This window comes from Equus quagga, chromosome 15 (genome assembly GCF_021613505.1).
Source record: "Equus quagga isolate Etosha38 chromosome 15, UCLA_HA_Equagga_1.0, whole genome shotgun sequence".
Taxonomy (NCBI): domain Eukaryota; kingdom Metazoa; phylum Chordata; class Mammalia; order Perissodactyla; family Equidae; genus Equus; species Equus quagga.
In genome coordinates this window covers 52,253,939-52,272,330 of record NC_060281.1, presented here as the reverse complement: position 1 = coordinate 52,272,330, position 18,392 = coordinate 52,253,939, and positions in this window count along the sequence as shown.

Genomic DNA, 18,392 nt, shown 5'->3' with positions numbered 1-18,392 from the left:
CAGGGTGCTGTGACAGCTCTCGGTGAGGATGGGTGGGGAAGGAAAACTGAGGGGTTAAAGGCAAGGGGCGACATTTTGAGAGGGGAGCAGTCACCCAAGGCAAGGTTTGCTCATTTCCCATCATTGCAGAGGGCAGTCCAGGGAAACGCTGTTGCTTGTCTGGGCCTGATAAAATACAGAAGAGGGTGAGCAGGCTCCGTGCCAGGTAACATCTTGTGTGTCCAGGGAAAGGCATAGAGAATGCAAGCCTGTGCTCACTGCAGGTTGTAATTTCATTGACAGAATCACTGTGCATTTACAAAGTAATCCACAATTCCAGCGTGCTTACATAATGGATGTTTCACTTCCTCCTCAGAGTTCTGTGGTGAGGTAGGGTGGAGTAATGGGACAGCGGATTTTACGGAAGATGAAACTCAGTGGCTCAGGGAGGTTAGCTGGTTTTCCCGAAGTCCTATTGTCAGAGGTGGTCTATGGACCATCTCTGGATTCCTGGGAGATTGATGGATAAAACTGCTGTGGGTGGTGGTGGTTGTAGTGAGGGGGTGTGTAAACTCTCTGAAGTGGTATTTAAAATTTAGGACTGGCCTGGTGGCACAGTGATTAAGTTCACGTGCTCTGCTTTGGCAGCCCAGGGTTCGTGGGTTTGGATCCTGGGTACAGACCTAGCACTGCCCATCAAGCCACTCTGTGGTGGCATCCCATGTAAAATAGAGGAAGATTGGCACAGATGTTAGCTCAGGGCCAATCTTCCCCACAAAAAAAACAAAAACAAAAAAAATTTATTTCTCCCATGTGCATATGTGCATTTTTATTGAAGAGATTTTCAGTATATACTCAAAGTGGTCCTTGAACCCCGAAAGTTTGACATCCAGACTTTTCAGTGTATATCTGGAGTGGTATGGAAAAAAAATTTGCCAAGTATAATCTTTTTCGGAAGAGATTGGGTTCCACAAATGAAGTGAGGAGTCCAGGCGGGAAGTCGCAGTCCCTCCACTCCCAACATTGTGTCAGGGACCCTTCCTCGGGTGGCAGGCAGTGTGACTGGGTGGACACTCCCCTTCCATCTTCATTAGTTGTTCAGAAGACCCTCCAAATGCTCACAGGTTCAGTGAGCCTGGTACAGAATCATCATTTTGTCACATGTGAGCCTAACTTTACAAAAACCAGATTAAAAAAAAAAATTATTTAAAAGGTAAATATGGTGATTGGGGCAGTTCTTTATAGAATGATGCAAAGCATTTTTTCCAAGATGTTCAAGTTAAAAATGTTAACTTACCAGCTTGTCATGATGCCTGTAAGTTACTTAAAAATACTTGAGTATAAATAGCATGATGCTCTGTGTGTGTTACTTTAGCTTAGGTCAACTCCAGGTGCTAATCAAGAATGCCTAGTTAGGAGGCCGGCCAGGATTATAGCAGAAAGGCCGGTTACGTCTTTTACAAAACCTCCGTGTTCAACTACCATTGCTCTGCTAATTCTTACGTTAGGTGTCAACAATGGGTTTTTATTGATGAAACTACTGTCTTGTTAATTAGTTCTCATTGGTGAGACTAAAGGAATTCAAGACATGTGGATGAGAGCTTAGAGGTGCTGCCTTTCCTTGAAAGAACAGGACCTAAGAATCCACTCAACCATGGATTTGTTCCCCTTGCGGATATTTTTCAGCTTGAGCCCCACTTGGTCCTATGTTCAGTTATTGGTTTAAGAGATGAGATAATGTTGATTTCAATGTTTTGAATCTTGCCCAGGAGTCTTGTTGTGTCTGCTGTGAGCAAATGTTTTATAGGACACATTTGGAGTACCTAAAGGAACAGAGAACCAGCCTTGATCAAGTTTAGAGAACCAGTTGATGAACTGTTCTGAGCCTGCTTTGTTAATGAATGTTTATCAAATAGATGTCTCTATGGGTATGAGAATTTAGCCTGAGCCTTGCTTTCGTTGCTAACAAGGTTGCAGAGGAAAGCTAATTATTGCCTACTGAAGTGGTTTTGAAGGCTGCTGTAATCTGCCAAACCAAAGCAAACCAAACCAAACTCCCAGAGCTGCCTGTGACCAAACTCAACTAAGCAATTTGCAATAATCCTCTTTTTCAGAGGGTTGCTAATTGTCTATGTAATAGACAATTTACCTACGTGGATTCTGAACATTTTTATTACTCCAAAAATAGCGTAAGGAAAAAAAAAGACTTCTGTAAAAGAGGATATAGTGAGATGAGGAAGAAGGAATGAAAAAGCAGACATAAGAAGAGCTCTTAGGGGCGGTCTTCAGAGAATAGATGGAGATCTGCTCTAAAGCCCTGGGGAGGGAGAATCAGACAGACGGAGACCTCATCTCCGGACAGAGGCACCGCCCCTCTGCCTCCCCCCTCCCCCAGCCCCCTAGAAAAGTCAGAGAAAGAAAGTGATGACTTCTTTATTTACAGAAATCCTTGAATGTAGCTTGAGAAAAATTCTGACTGGATTAAAATACGGCATAACCTAATATTTCTGGAAATTTTCTGCTTCCATTTTCAGAAATCTGTTTGAGAGCCATCAGCGTTTTACTTGTCTCACGATGTTGATGTGGGCGACATCTTTGTAGGTGTTCCCTGAGTTCCATTTTCAGCAAAGTCAACTAAGGAATGTTTATTTCATGTCTGCTGTGACCGTGCTAGGCACCCAGGCGGGCAGCAGAGAAACACTAGACTCCGTTCTGACCTCACCAACCGGTTGAAGATGCTGATTTCACAGGCATTAGGTAACTGGTGACCCAATCTGTGCATTTTATGGTCATGATCACTATTATAATGGAATTTAGATAAAGAGGATATCAGTGTATGTAGACAAGAAGGCTTTAAGGAGAAGATAGGATGTGAGCTGAGGCTGTAGTTTAAAAGCATAAATATTTGTTTTGATGGAGAAAAGAGAATCTTTGGAACCAAGCCAAGGGACTGGGCATGGGAAAGAGGGAAAATAAACAGTTTCTGTGTCAATGCAGACATGTCACCCTTCAACCTGAGGGCTTGGGAAACCAGGGGCCCTCTTTCCCACTCTCTACGGCCAGTTTTGGCTGAATTACATTGTGTCAAGCGGGCATCTGACCAATGATTTATGTGGCAGCTTGGCAGAGAGGGCACTCTGGGCCCACCACTATTAAGTCAAAAAAAGTCAAAACAACAACAAAACTCATGTCCAAAAAATGTAAGGCCATGATCTGATTCACCCACAGGCCAAGATTAGTCTGTAAGTCTATATGGTGCTGGACTAGGGACCTAATGGGCTCAAAAACCATACAGGAAGGTCACTGAGAAGTGAGAATTAGCATGGGTGGGGCAAGGAGGACTGACGAGTCCCACTAAGACCAGGTAGAAAGAACTTCCCAGGCCCTCAGCGGGGTCCCCCAGAACCTGGTTCTAAGTGAGTAGATTTAGCTAGTCCACCTCCCAACAGGAAAAGGTTATCAGCTCATAAACAAATCACGCTAATTTAAAACGCTTTGCTTTGATTGAAATCAAACACAATTAACTTATTATTTTAACTACTCGGTGGGATCCATCGTGGAATTTTAAAAACCAAGGAAAAGAATAAGATAAATTTCAGGGAGTTCAAAGAACAGTCAGACCACTTTATCAGCACAATTGTTTGGGAAGTCACTATTTTTTGAAAGAATTAAGGGGGGAGCAAGTCCTCAGAGAGTGTCTGTCCACCTCCTCGTTCTGCAGGTGAAGACAAAGAGGTCAGAGACCAATGAGACTTGCCCTGGTTACTTAACTATTCAAAGTAGGGGCAACGTTAGACCAGGACTGCAAAGATCCTGGGGTTAAGCCCCATGTTCTTTCTCTGAAATTTGCCGGCAGATTGTATTTAATTAACCTCATAGGTTTTTAAAAAATTTTTTGAGATATAATTCACATGACATACAATTCATTCATTTAAAGTGTACAAATCGATGGCCTTTAATATACACACAGAGCATTCATCCATCACTACAATCAATTTTAGAACGTTTTCATTACCCTAAAAAGAAACCTCACATCCCTTAGCAGTCAGCCCCAAATACAACCATTTGGCCATTTTTGTGTCCTTGGAGAAAACTCTGTTCAGATGCTTTGTCCCTTCAGCCCTAGACAACCGCTAATCTGCTTGCTGTCTCTCCAGTTTGCCAATTCTCGGCATTTCATAAAATGAAGTCATAGAACACGTGATCTTTTGTGATTGACTCTTTCCCATAGTATGTTCACATCCACATTGTAGTGTGTATCAGTACTTCACCTCTTTTTTTTCTGAATAATATTCTGTTGTATGGATATATCCCTTCTTATTGACCCATTCCTCAACTGCTAGGCATTGGGTTGCTTCCACTTTTTAGCTGTTATGAATAACGCTGCTACACACATTTGTGTACAAGCTTTTGTGTGGGTATATGTTTTCATTTCTCTTAGGTATGTACTTAGGAGTGGAATGGCCGGATCATATGGTAACTCTGTGTTTAGCTGTTTAAGGAAGTGACAGAATGTTTTCTGAAGTGTCGGCATCATTTTGCACTCCTGTTAGCAGTGTATGAGGGTTCTAAGTTCTCCAGATTCTCACCAATGCTTGTTACTATCTGTCTTTTTTATTCTAGCCATCCTCGTGGGTGTGAAGTGGTATCTCATTGTAGTTTTGATTTGCATTTCTCTGATGGCTAATGATGTTGAGTATCTTTTTCTGTGCTTTTTGGCCAATTATATACCTTATTTGGAGAAGTATCTATTCAGATTCTTGCCCACTTTTAACTGGGTTATTTGTCTTGATTTGTAATAGTCCCCTATTTATTCTAGATACAAGCTCCTTTTCAGATATATGATGTGCAAAACCCATTCTGTGGTTGTCTTTTCCCTTTCTTGCTGGTGTCTTTTGTGTGTGTTGGAGGGGGAAGATTAGCCCTGAGCTAACATCTGTTGTCAATCTTTCTCTTCCTCATTTTGCTTGAGGAAGATATTACTGAGCTAACATCTGTGCCAATCTCCTTCTATTTTATGTGGGATGCCACCACAGCGTGGCTTGACCAGCAGTGCTAGGTCCATGCCTGGGATCCAAACCTGCGAACCCTGGGCCTCTGAAGCAGAGCGTGTAAACTTAACCACTAAGCCACCGGGCTGAGCCCCTGGATGGTGTCTTTTAAAGCACATAAGTTTTAAATTTTGATAACTTCATAGGTTTCCGAATAGTGAATTATTTTGTCTCTGCCTTTGGGTCACTTACAAATACAACTTAATATACCTGTGGTAATTAAATATTTGCTGTAGAACATACAGCAAATTGATCTATATGAGGTAGTTTCAGCTTGATATAGAGGGCAATAAAATTGGATAGAAGCTGTAACATTAGAAGAAACAGCAAAAATGTAGGGTGTGGTGCTAGATGGCATTGTGCCGAGAAGGGCCCTTGTCATCTTGCATATCTAGGAATCATCCCAGTTACCTAATATTATTCAGGGTCACCATGAGAAGAAATAATATCCTTAAGGAACAGAATTCGTGTGGATAAGGACAATCACAAGAGATTACAGTTTGTAGTTTTCTGTGTTCTCCTGTTTAGAATAAACAGAGCCCCATAGCAATAACTGTTTACTAATGAAGCCAGGTGTGCTTGTTCATTCCCAGCCCAGTTACTTTATTGCACACATATAACACAGGATTTTTGATGGATGTATGTGTATGCATGTATGGGTGAGCATTTTTATTACACTTGCGGATGAAGCCAGAGTTCCAGGTTGTTATCATCATAGCATGAAGAGAATGAAGTTGTTTTTTTCCTTGTTATTTTTCTTGTCTTTTTCCCTTCGCCTCCCCCAACCCTGCCACTTCCCATCTAAACACAGGAATATACTAATCAGGGAAATATGCACTGCTGTTTAGTAAAGGGGTCAAATCCATTTGGATGGAATTCCGGGCTCAACGTGCTAACAATGGCAGGAAACTGGGTCCTCGAGCTGGCTGCTGCATGGAGCTGTTGAGCGATGGATTGTTGACAGAGCGGGCCCTGGGGTATGCTACTTTGGCTTGCTTTGTGTTTGGAATGCTGCAATTGTTCCAGACACAATGAGGGATCTGTCTGTCCACACAGGAGAAGTTGTAATTACAGGAACAGAAGCTAAATTACTGCTCTTAATTGCAAATGATTCCATAGCAGTCTGCACACAAAGCTGCTAATTTGTCCTCTGGACTTTGCAGGGACAGGCTGGATTTTTAATTTAATGATTTTGCTGGTTAGGGGAGTAGACCTTGTACCTTATATCCACTTCATCCACCTGCAGGATCCCTTCTGGACCACCTGTCTTGTTGAGCTTGATGACTCAGGCCAGTGTGTGGCATTGTCTCTCCTGAGAAGACAGGGTGTTGAAAGTCTCTTTGTGTTTGGTGTCCTCAAACCTTGATTTGTTGTGATCACTACATCCTGTAGGGAGGTCTCCTTGTGTATATCACTTAGGAACCATTTCCTAATTAGGAAAGAAGGTTGAAATCCAGCCTGGCATCGTGTTCTGGAAAACAGCTACAACAGATGAGCGTTTGTAGCCAAATAAAATCACCGAATGGATATACTTTTATTGTGAACTAGGATCTTTGTCTCTGTCTATTAGGAACACAACAAGAAAATTCACCACTTTGGATGGCTTATAACATGATTTGCTCATTCTTTCATTTATTCATTCAACAAATGTTATTTGAGGGCCTAGTATATGCCGGCTATGGTATTAGGAGTGGGACGAAAAGTAGCATAGGAAAAGGTCTACTCTATGAACTTACAGTCTCAGGAGACACCAAAACGTTTGAATGAATAAGGCAGCATGATAGTGTCAGGGCAGAGTTAAGCATGTTTCATGGCCTACAGGTAAGAGTGATAAGAACATTCCCAGAAATAGCCACAAACCTTCCTCACATAGGATTGCCCAGAAATGAGATGCGGACCAACGCTAAACCAGTCACCGGCAAGGGAGATGGGCTGACTCTGAGGCCATTCAGGCCCACCCGAGGAGATGGGAGTAGAGACAGCTTTCCTGGAGGCATGAAGTAGAGGAGGGAGTTATGGATACCTGAATAAGATTCAGACTCTGTTTGAAAGGAGACAGGGGAATGATACCGGGAGACAACCAATGATGTCCACCGCCTTTGATTGACATGTCAGAGCGCTCACTCAGGCAGTGGTGTGGAGCCTGGGATGGCAGGGGAAGAGGGGAGGCAGGGAGACAGTGAGCACATGCTGGAGTATTTGGAGACAGGCAATGAAGTCTTGAGCAGAAGTGGTGACAACCATCAAGGAGAAAAGGGAGCTTCTGGGAGCTGTGAGGAAGAATTTATAATAGCCATTCTTAGACGTTTAGGGGGAAATGAACCCCTTTGAGAATCTGATGCAAGCAGCTTTGTATTAAATGTCATCCTTGGTGATCTGCTCCACTTTAGTGTCACTGTGACCTTGATGGCAGAGAAGCTGGGCTGGTAAGCCCTTGGTGTGGGCCACAGTTCTTGGTTCGGGTGGGCACCAGCAATTTCTAACCACATCGTGGAAGCTGGAGAGATAAAAAATGGGAAGCAGCGTTTATCAGGGACTGACTACTTGTGTCATGCTCTGAGGCCCACCAAGCAGATGGAAAAACAGATGTTAAATATGCTAGTCCATGTTTTCCCCCTGGAAAACGGCAGCTGTAGGTTTTGAGCTTGGGGTTTGTGTGAATCACCATACTAAGCAGCCTCCTACTGGTGCTGCCATATTTGGTCCAAACATGAATTACTGTGATTACCAGCTTTTTTTTTCTTCTGGAATCTTTTGGTGGCCTCTGTTTGTGCAGCTGAAGGAGACACTCATGACCTCATTCCTGACAAGTCTTGGGAGCTGACAACAGAACATTCAAGGAATGACATCAAGTGACTTTCCGCAAGGTCATTTCCTGTCCATGATCTGTGAAGATCACATTCCTTAAGGATGTGTGGGGGTCGGAAACAGACCCTACTCTGTCTGCAGCTGTAATAAGGAGATGTGTGTGTGTGCGTGTCTACATCCTCTGTGACATGCTTTGCTGGTGAACACACACACCCCACATTTGGCTGAAAACAAACCAGGTCTGCTAGGCTGCATGACTCATGCTTGAACTGAAGTCTTCACCCTGAGTCAATAATTCTCATCTTAAAGGCAAATGTTGAGCTCAAAAGCTACAAAGGTTCCATTGCCTGGGGCAGCTCTGTGTATTAATTTGGCTTATTAGAAACAGCACCTCCTTAGGTTCTTGAAGCAGAACATACATAAGTGGACCTTAGCGCTTCTGCCCTTTTTCCTATCCAGGTCTCATAAGAATGGCGCGGTTGTGGGTGCTAAGAGGAGGCAATCTGGTGAAGGGAACAGATGATAAGGTTTGGAGTCAGGGAGTCCTGGTTTCACCTGTGGGTTCTGCCATTTATTACCGTATGACGGTGGGTAATTTACCCATCTGAGCATTAGTCTGCTCACCTGTGAAATGGACACAATCACGCTGTATTGAAAAGTGTTGATGTGACCTGAAGATAATGTGTGCAAAGTACCTGGGCACGTAACGGATACTCAACAGTGTGGGCATCTGTATTCGCTTTGCTGCAAGTCCTCTGCTTAGCTGAGCTATCGTTTTCTCCCTTCCCCCTTAATTTTACATCAAGGGCTTTCTTTTCTTCCTTTTTCTTTTTTTCTTCCTTCTTTCCTTTCTCTTTCCTTCTTTCCTTTTCTTTTTAGCTTTTTGTGTATGTGTGTGGTGAGGAAGATTGGCCCTGAGCTAACGTCTGTGCCCATCTTCCTCTATTTTGTATGTGGGGCACCTGCCACAGCATGGTTTGATGAGAGGTGTGCAGGTCTGCACCCAGGATCTGAACCCGTGAATCCTGGGTCTCTGAAGTGGAGCACATGAACTTAACCTCTATACCACCAGGCCAGCTCCTATTTATCTTTTTAATGGAGAAGGATATTCAGTCTAAATGATGTATGTTATACATACTCATGGGGGACTTTTGCCAGCCCTCTCATCGCCTTTGTATTTGGCATCACCCTGCAGGAGGACGTTGGTTAGAACAAGCGAGATTGTGAAGGAGAAGAAGAAGGCGTGGAATCAGGAGACCTCACCCTCTGTCTTTGGTTCTACTTTATCTTGGTAAGGGCCCATGGAAAATTCACCTAAATTCTCAGGACTCCGTTTATTTGTCTATAAAGAGAGGGGCTTGAACTAAAAGTGCTTTAGAAGCCCCTAGGCTCTTGCTGGTCTGATCTGGGGGCTCTCTCTTCTCTCTGAGGAACTGACTTGAACTTTGGGGATGAGTCAGCCAGCGCATGAACACCAGCACTTGGCTAAGTCTTATAGATGTTTCTCTGTACCGGCTGATACTTAGGACCAAATTTCCAGCAAAAGATCAGCAAAGAGGGGGCGAGCACACTAAGGAACGCCTTACTTTGACTGTCCCTCTGGAGTATGAGCAGACAGGGCTTGTCTCCACTAATCGACCTACACATGTCCAGGAAAATTACTTTTTCTCCTTCCTATTTATACACAATCTTGTGCATGGAGAGATTTTTAAACATCGTTGATTTATAAGGCGGTGGATTTCTCTGAAACACAATGTGTCATGTGAGCTAGTTAAAATCAGTATCCTACCATGTGCTTGTTAAGACATTCAATGTCACTCTTCTTGTTTCTCTTACCCTCAGGAATGAACGGTAGGTTAAGAAGTATGATTCCAGTTCACAGAACATCAGAGGACTAAGTGGGGTCAATTTATGTTTTACCCAAGGATGTGGATTGTGAGACTTTTCTCGAAGTGAAAGCTGAGCAACTGACTTAGTTTGCCTGGGCCAAATACTAGTATCAGGAACATTCTCGAATCTTCTCGGAATCCTAGAATGTTAGAGAGGAAGGGATCTAAAGGATTTCTGGACAACTCCTTCTCCTTCTCTCACTTGTCCTTCTTTTAGCTCAGAAATGAACTATGCATAAAATCTATTACCTGAAAGAAATTTTCACTTGAAGAAAGACACCTGTGCAGGAACATGATCGCCCCATGTGGGAGAGTATTTCAGATGGGAATTTTTTTCAATAAGAAAATAGGGAACTTAAATTCTCTGTGTTCTTAGAAATTTGCCAAAGTAGTTGTATCAGGATTTTTCCTACTCCGTCTGGGACACTTTTATACCGTGTGAATGCTAAGAAGTCAATGTGAATTTTGCCAGTAGGTGGCACCAAATGTTCTCATTAGAAAAATCACGTTGCTGAAGGAAAACCTCATTTCCATCTTCTCCGCTAGTAAAAAGCCCTTTAAGTGAGTGTTGCCGGTTCATTCACCCAAATTCAGGAAACATGTGCCTTTCTTATTTGGGAGCTCTTTGGCAGAACGCTGTTGCAGTTTAGGATGAGTTATTTCCTTGAAGTTTGTTAAAAGGGAAGTAAGGTGAAATTAAAGGCTTGAAATAAAGCTTTATTACAGTTTTGCACACCAATTAAAATCCAGTCTCAGTGCAGGACTCCTTCCCTCACCAACTGTAGGCCCAGGAGTGCACAGGACCCTGAAACAAAGGACGGTGAGGTGGTGGATGCTTCGATTTTCCCTTTTTAGCACTTGCTGCACAATTTTATTGTTTTCAGATGCCAAGCCAGCTGTTATGGGCTGGTTAAAATTTTGTTCTGTTTAGGAAAGAGGGTATCATAATGCAACCTTGTTGATCGCGGCCCTGTTTGGAGGGGCACACTTGTGCCTTATCTGAAGTGTGGTGAGGGGGGTGATCTCTTTCCGCCTCTGCTCGCCGTTACCAGAAGAAAGTGCTGCCATCCTAAAGATCTTGAAAAATATTGGCTGAATTATGCCAAATTTTAATTCTTATGAGACTTTTTAAAAATGAAAGACATGTACATTCATTTATCCATCCATTGGACAAATATTTATTGAGTGTCCACCATGACAGGCATTGTATACAGGGATAGAGTGATAAGGAAAAACATGCGGTTCAGCTCTTTGGGGTGCTTATTTCTGGTGGAAGAACCAGAGACTAAGCAGTCACCCCATGAACATATAGCAACAAACTGAGGAACGTGCTTTGAAGGCAAGGAACACTGTCCCAGGTTGTTGTTGAATCAAGTTCGTTGATCTAGATTCCTAGATTCAAGGGGAGATGGGAGCAGACAAGGCTCCCTAAGGAGGTCTTCCCTGCCTGGAGTTGAGATTTGAAGGACAAGAAGGAATTAATCAGGCAAAGGGGTGGGAAGAATGTTCAGACCAGGGACTAGCAAGTTCAAAGACCCTGGGATGAGAGGGAGAATGGAGAATTTGAGGCACAGGTGGGGAAGAACTCAGAGATGGAAGGGGAAAAGAGGTGCTGTTACATGAATGAAAACTCATCATGATTTTTCACTCTTCTCCATGTTTATTGTATTTCCCCTCTGCCAACAAAAAAGGTCAACACACACACTCCAAAGATTCTATTAACACCTGATCTCTACTCGTCCTCTCTTTTTATAGTATGGTTGGCTTGAAGCCAGTGTCCCTTTGCCACCTTGGAACTGTCCCGTATTCATCATAATCAAGGAGCCCTTGTCAATGGCAGCATCTTCCACCAGTATCCCCAGCCCACAGAGAATAGCCACTACACTGCTTTTCTGTTTTTTTCTTTTCTTTTTTTTTTTTTTGGTGAAGAAGATTGGCCCTGAGCTAACATCTGTTGCCAGTCTTCCTCTATTTTGTATGTGGGATGCCACCACAGCATGGCTTGATGAGCAGTGTATAGGTGTGTGCCTGGGAACCGAATCCACTGAGGCAGAGCATGTAAACTTAACCACTATGCCCCTGGGCCAGCCCCCACATGCTGCTTTTCAAAAATGCTGGTATTTTCCTCACTAGTATGTATCTCAAGGCTTGATGATGAGATCATCTCTAGGGCTAAATCTTCAGCCACATTCCAATCTCTTGACATCTTTGAATTCTTTCCTTTTATTGAACCTCACCATTTCTGGCATCTCAACTTTCCCTACACTGTACTTCCAATTGAGCCTAAGTCTTCTTTAGCCAGCAAGAGAACTATCGGAGTCACTCTCAGCTGCTCAAGCCAGCATCACTAGTTCCAGAATCGTTGGTGAGTGTACTCATATTTATCCTCATCAAAATGATGTTCGTGCCTCCTTGATCAATAGTCCTAAGGATCCATTTCCTCACACATTCCCAGGTCTTTGCCAGTATAATTGAGTAAAGTCCTGTAAGTCTTTTGGTGGGTAAATCTCCTACTAGGTTTGACTTTGTAAATCTTCCTCCTCCCCTAGGAAATGGTGGGCTCTGACTTTTAGTTATAGGTCTAGGGATATCAAGGATTGGTGTGTATGGCTGGTGGTGGAGGATAATGCATGAAGAGAATCTGCTCTCTCTTCCAAGGTAACCAGTGGCCTCTGGGAGAAGGTAGCAGTGTCCTCAGGCCAGACATGAAGAGCCTAATCAGACAAGAAAGAAGAGGATGCTGAGGGAGGCCTGGAGGTGCTAAGAGTGGGTTGAGGGCAGGGAAAACTGGAGCTCTCTTCTGATCAATGTCCTTACACACACAAAGGAAACTTGAAGATAGGAGTTCAGCTGATTATGCAACTTGGTAACCCCAGATCAAATTTTGCCTTTGGTTTCCAGCTACCTTAGCCCCATCCTTTTGGTTTAGTCATCAAAACCCTTGGTTAAGGTCCCATGACTTATGCTTTTCATCTGTTTTTCAAAGTCTGTGCCCCAATCACATCCCTTTGACCGTTTCCACTTCTGGGCACATGCTCCAGACTTTTAGCTGTTGGCGTTTACATCTCTTTACCTGAAGACTTCCTCTGGCTTCCAGAGCTGCTCTGGTCATGCACAACAGACTAGGAGGGCAAGGAAGTAGCACCATTGGCAACAGCACTCAACCAATGACTGCTGGGAATTGGTGTACAAGCTCTCTGGCTGCCTTGTGTCTTGGGTGGGATGATTCTGTTGTGTGTCTTACTCACTTACCTAGAGCACCTCTATGGGCTGTGAGCTCCAGTTGCCCATGGTGGTAACTGGCTTGGTAATGCACCCCATTGTTTGGCTTTCTTCTCCTCCGTTTAGCTACCCCACTCTCCTGCTGGTTGTTCACTGGGATCACTTCCCAGATAAACCACTTACTTCTAGGCAAATCCAAACTAAGATAGGACCTTATTGGAAAAACCCCAGGTAATTCACAGATGGATGAAGATCCAGGCTGTGAAAATGGGTAGGGGACAATAGGTATTAGGGAATAAGATATACTGCCAGTATTAATTCACAGGATCACCTGGTTGGGATGCCCCTGGTGGACATCACATCCTCTAGACCACGCTTCCTCCGCAGGGATGATATCACCCCCTAAGGGGGAAAAATGCACCAATCCTACTCCTGATGTATAAAGCATGAATATACATACAGTACATAAGTAGATATACACTATATCTCTTGTCTTAAAATTTCATGAGAAGGCAATTTAGGAAAAAATGGCTAAAACCTATTTTTAGGTGAATGATAACAAAAAAAAAAGGTTGAGAAACATAGTTCTAGACACTACTGCCATACATGCTATGTTGCTGCCCCTGATGATGCTGTCTTCAATTCCAACCTCAGCATCACTGACACAGTCTGATGGGAGCAGCATATGTCACATGACCCAGTTCTAGCTGTAGGGGTGGAGAGAGGGAGCATCTGCCCTCTTCTCCTCTTGTAGCTGGCAGAGGGGAGTTCTTCTCTCCAAGCTTGCAGGAGGTCTAGGGTTAGGGCAGCCCCCAGATGATAGCTGTTCACTTCTGAACAATTGTGAACCTAGAGGCTCTCTTCTACTTTTACCATTCTATATCTCAAGGAAGGTAGGAAGAGATGATGGAGGAAAAGAAGGAAGGAGATGGGAAGGAGCAAAAAATTTATTATGGCCTTGTTGGGTGTCATGGCTCTTTAATTCTTCTAATAATACGAAGGGGAAGACTTTCTTATTTTCATTGCATGGTAAGGAAGTGGAAGTTCAGAGAGGTGAAGTCACTTGCCCAAGTTCACCCAGAAATGAAACAGCCCTCAAAAAAGGATCTGTCTGCCTCTGAAAGTCGTGTACTTTCCACCAATCTCACTGTCCCATGCTCTGGGGGAAATACTAGAGTCCACAATGGTATGCTTGAGGTATTTTTCCTTGCCCTGATTTTGGGTGCCCTCTTTTGGATGCCCACTGTCTCCCGCGTTGCTCAGACCCTGAGCTACCTCATCCTGGCAGACAAGTCCCTGCCAGGGCCTTACGTTCACTCTCTTTCCTTCTCTATTTTCAACTTTCCGTGCTCCCTCTGAAATGCACAGTCAGATGACTATGAAATGTGCTGAATGAACTATCTAGGCTTTCCGGATTGAGTGCTGATAGCTTGCTAGTCTGGTAAATATATTTGTTAATGGGAGAAGGATGAAGCAGCAGAAGGTCTTTCTGCCTTGAAGCCGTGGAGTGAATTAAATGTTCTGTTCAGTCCAGTAGCTAAAGCGTACTTCCATATAAATTGTGAGTATGGGACTGAACACCAGTAATTCACAGTAGATATTGCTTTTAGTATAACAGCAAAAGCCCTGGGCCATGAACTGGACGTGCGGAGTCCCAGCTCCACTCTGAAAGGAAGGAGAGTGTGGCGCAGAACAACAAGGAGAGGAGGAGCAGAGCTTCTGAGCAGGCTGCTTACTTAGTCACATATCACCCCCATGGGCGGCCACCAGGTCTAGGCCAGCCTAAGGTCATTTGCCAGGTTTATGTGTGTGTAGCCCTGATTGCAGATCCGAATACAGACTGAATTAACATTTTGGAAATTTGATTAGAAACAGATGACCAATAGCAATTTCTGAAAAGATGTGGTTGCTTTTTCTTGATATTCAGAGTGTAATGATTAAATTTCCCCCATTGTAATCCAGAGGCAATGTGGTCTGGTGGTGAAGACAGTGTATTGGGAATCCGAGGACCTGGGTTGGGGCTCTGGTCTTCAGCAAATCAGATAAAAGCTCTGAGCTTCCTTTCTCCCTCCCTCCATCCCTCCCTCCTTCCCTCCCCCTCTGTTCCTTCCTTCCTTTTAAATCAACTTTATTGAGGTATAATTTACATACGACAAAATGCACCCATGTTAAGTGCACAGTCTACAAATTCTGATAAATGCATACATCCGCCATAATCAAGGTGATCGACTTTTCCATTAGCCCCCAAATTTCACTCTCGCCCCTTTGCAGTTAATTTTTCTGCTTTTCCCCAGCCCCTGGCAACAACTAACTGATCTGCTTTCTGTCACTCGAGGTTTGTTTAGTTTATTTTAGAGCATTGTCTAAATAGAATCATACAGTATGTATTCTTTTGTATCTGGCTTATTTCACTCAGCATGGTTTTGAAATTCATTCATGCTGTTGTCTGTTTCAGTAGTTCTTCCTTTTGCTCATTCCTTTTTATTGCTGTATAATATTCATCATGTGGCTGTGCCTCTGTTTATCCACGCACCTATTGAGGGGCATTTGGTGTTTGTCTCTCATAAATACATATGAACATTCATGTTAACAGTCTTTTTATTGCACGTGCTCATCTCTCTTGGGCAAAAACCTGGGAGAGGAATTGCTGGGTCTTATGGTAAGTGTATAATTAAACTTATAAGAAAGTACCAAACTTTCCCAACTGTACCACTTTATATGCACGTTCTGGTTGTTTCATATCCTGGCCAACACTGGTTATTGTCAATAGTTTAAATTTTAGTCATTCCAGTGCATGTGAGGTTCATTGTGATTTTAATTTTACTATTCCCAATGACTAATAATATCTATGTGCTGTTGACCATTCACATATTTTCTTTTTTGAACTATCTATTCGTATATTTAGACCATTTAAAAACTGGGTTGTTTTCTCATCATTTAACTGTAAGAGTTCTTTATATATTCTGGACATAAGTCTTTTTGCCCAATATATAAAATGCAAACATTTTGTCCAGCCTGATGTATTTTTAAGTAGTTGAAGATTTAAATTGTGATAAAATCCAATTTATCAACTTTATTCTTTTATACTTAGTGCTTTTTGTGTTTTGTCTAGGAAACTTTGCCTGCCCCAAAGTCGTGATGATTTTCTCCTATGTTTTCTTCCAAAAGTTTTAAAGATTTAAGTTTTTACATTTAGGTCTATTGTGCATTTCAAGTAAATTTTTTGTATGATATGAGGTATGGTTGAGGTTAGTTTTTTTCCATGTGAATATCCAATTCCACTTCTATTTGTTGAAAAGGCTATCTTTTCCCCATTGAATTATGTTATTGCCTTTGTTGAAAATCAATTCACCATACATATCTGGGTATAATTTTGAACTCTCTGTTTTGTTTAATTTATGTTTGTGTTTTCTTACACCAACACCCCAGTATCTTAATTACTTTAGCTTTATGTTGTCTTAAAATCAAATAATGTAAGTCCTCCAACTTTGTTCTTTTTCAAAGTTGATTTGGCTATTATATAACCTTTGCATTTCCATATAAATTTTAAAATCAGTTTGTCAATTTATTAAAAAAGTCCTACTGGGATTTTGATTAGAATTGTGTTGAGGTTACATATAAATTTGGGATATTTGATATCTTAACCATATTGAGTCTTCCAATCCAAACAAGAATGTTTCTCCATTTTTTTTAGGTTTTCTTTCATTTCTCTCAGTACTCTTGTAGTCTTCAGTGTAAAGGTCCCACATATATTTTGTTATATTTATCCCTAAATATTACGTGTTTTTGAATATTACCATAAATGGTATGAATTTTTAAATTTTAATTTTAATTATTTATTGCTAGTATATATACAATTGATTTTTGTACATGTATTTTTGTATTCTGTGACCTTGCTAAATTCAGTTATTTGTTTGAGCAGCTTTTTTTAATAGATTCCACAAGGTTTTCTCCATGTGTCATCATGTCAGCCATGAGTGAAGACAGTTTTCCTTCATCCTTTCCTTTATGCATGCCTTTCATTTACTTGTCTTGCCTTTTTGTATTAGCTACAGCTTCCAGTCCAACACTGAGCAGAAGTGGTAAGAGATTATTCCTGCCTTGTTGCTGAGCGTGGGAAGGAACTGTTTCATCTTCCACCATTACATATGATGATGTTAGGTGTAGATTTTTGATAGATGCCTTTTAGCAGATTGAGGAAATCATTGATAGTTTTCTAGGTCATTGGTAGTTTTTATAGAGAAAGGAAGTGAATTTTGTCAAATGTTTTTTGTGCATTTATTTGGAATGATCATATGGGTTTTCTTTTGTCCTGTTAATGTGGCAAGTTATATTCAATAAATTTTGAGTGTTTAACCATCCTTGCATTCATGAAATAAACCCCACTCTGTCATGATGTATTTCTGTTTGGTATATTGGTAGATTTGATCTGCTCTTTATTATGAATATTTTATTTGATTATGAAGGATATTGGTCTTTAGTTTTCATTTCCTGTATTTTCTTTTTCTGATTTTGGTATCAGGATAATGTTGGCTTCACAGAGTAAGTTGGGAAATATTTCCTCTTTCTCTATTTCCTGAAATTTTTTTAAGGTGGATGATTTTTTAAACTACAAATTCAATTGTTTTTATTAGATATAAGGCTATAATGGTTAATTTAATTATTCTTGAGTGAACTCTGATAGTGTGTGTTTTTCCAGAAATTTGTCTATTTCAACACTGCTATAAAATTTATTGGCATAAAATCATTTTTAATATTCCCTTATTATCTTATCAATGTCTGGGGAATCTTTAGTGACGCCTGCTCTTGCATTGTTTATCTTGGTAATTTGTATCTTTCTCTCTTACTTGAGGTTATCAATTTTATTTTGAAAGAGTTCTTTTGAATAATTTTTGGAAAGAACCAACTTTTTTTTATTTATTTTTTTCTGTTGCTTATCCATTTTCTTTTTTGTTATTTCTTATTTTATCTTTGCTATTCTTTCCTTCTACTTACTTTGGGTTTAATTTGCTCTTCTTTTTCTGTTATTTAGGTTAAAGTGTAGATCATTGATTTCAGATGTTTTTCCTAATGTAAGCATTCAAACCTATATGTTTGACTTTAAGTACTGCTTTAGCTGCATCTCATGTGGTTTCATATTTGTGTGTTTTCATTATAATTCAGCTAAAAATATTTTCTGCTTTCCCTTTCAGTTGTGGATAATTTTGTAACTTATTGCTTGATTACAAAAAGTTTGGGTATTTCCCAGATATCTTTTGTCATTGATATCTAATTTAATCCCATCACAGAGAACATACTTAGTATGATTTCAATCCTTTTAAATTCACTGAGATGTACATTATGGCTGAGCATCTTGTGTGACTTGATGAATGTTCAACATGCACCAGGAAAAGATGGGCGTCCTGTTGTTGTTAGGTCTAGTGTTCTATGACTGTTAATTAAG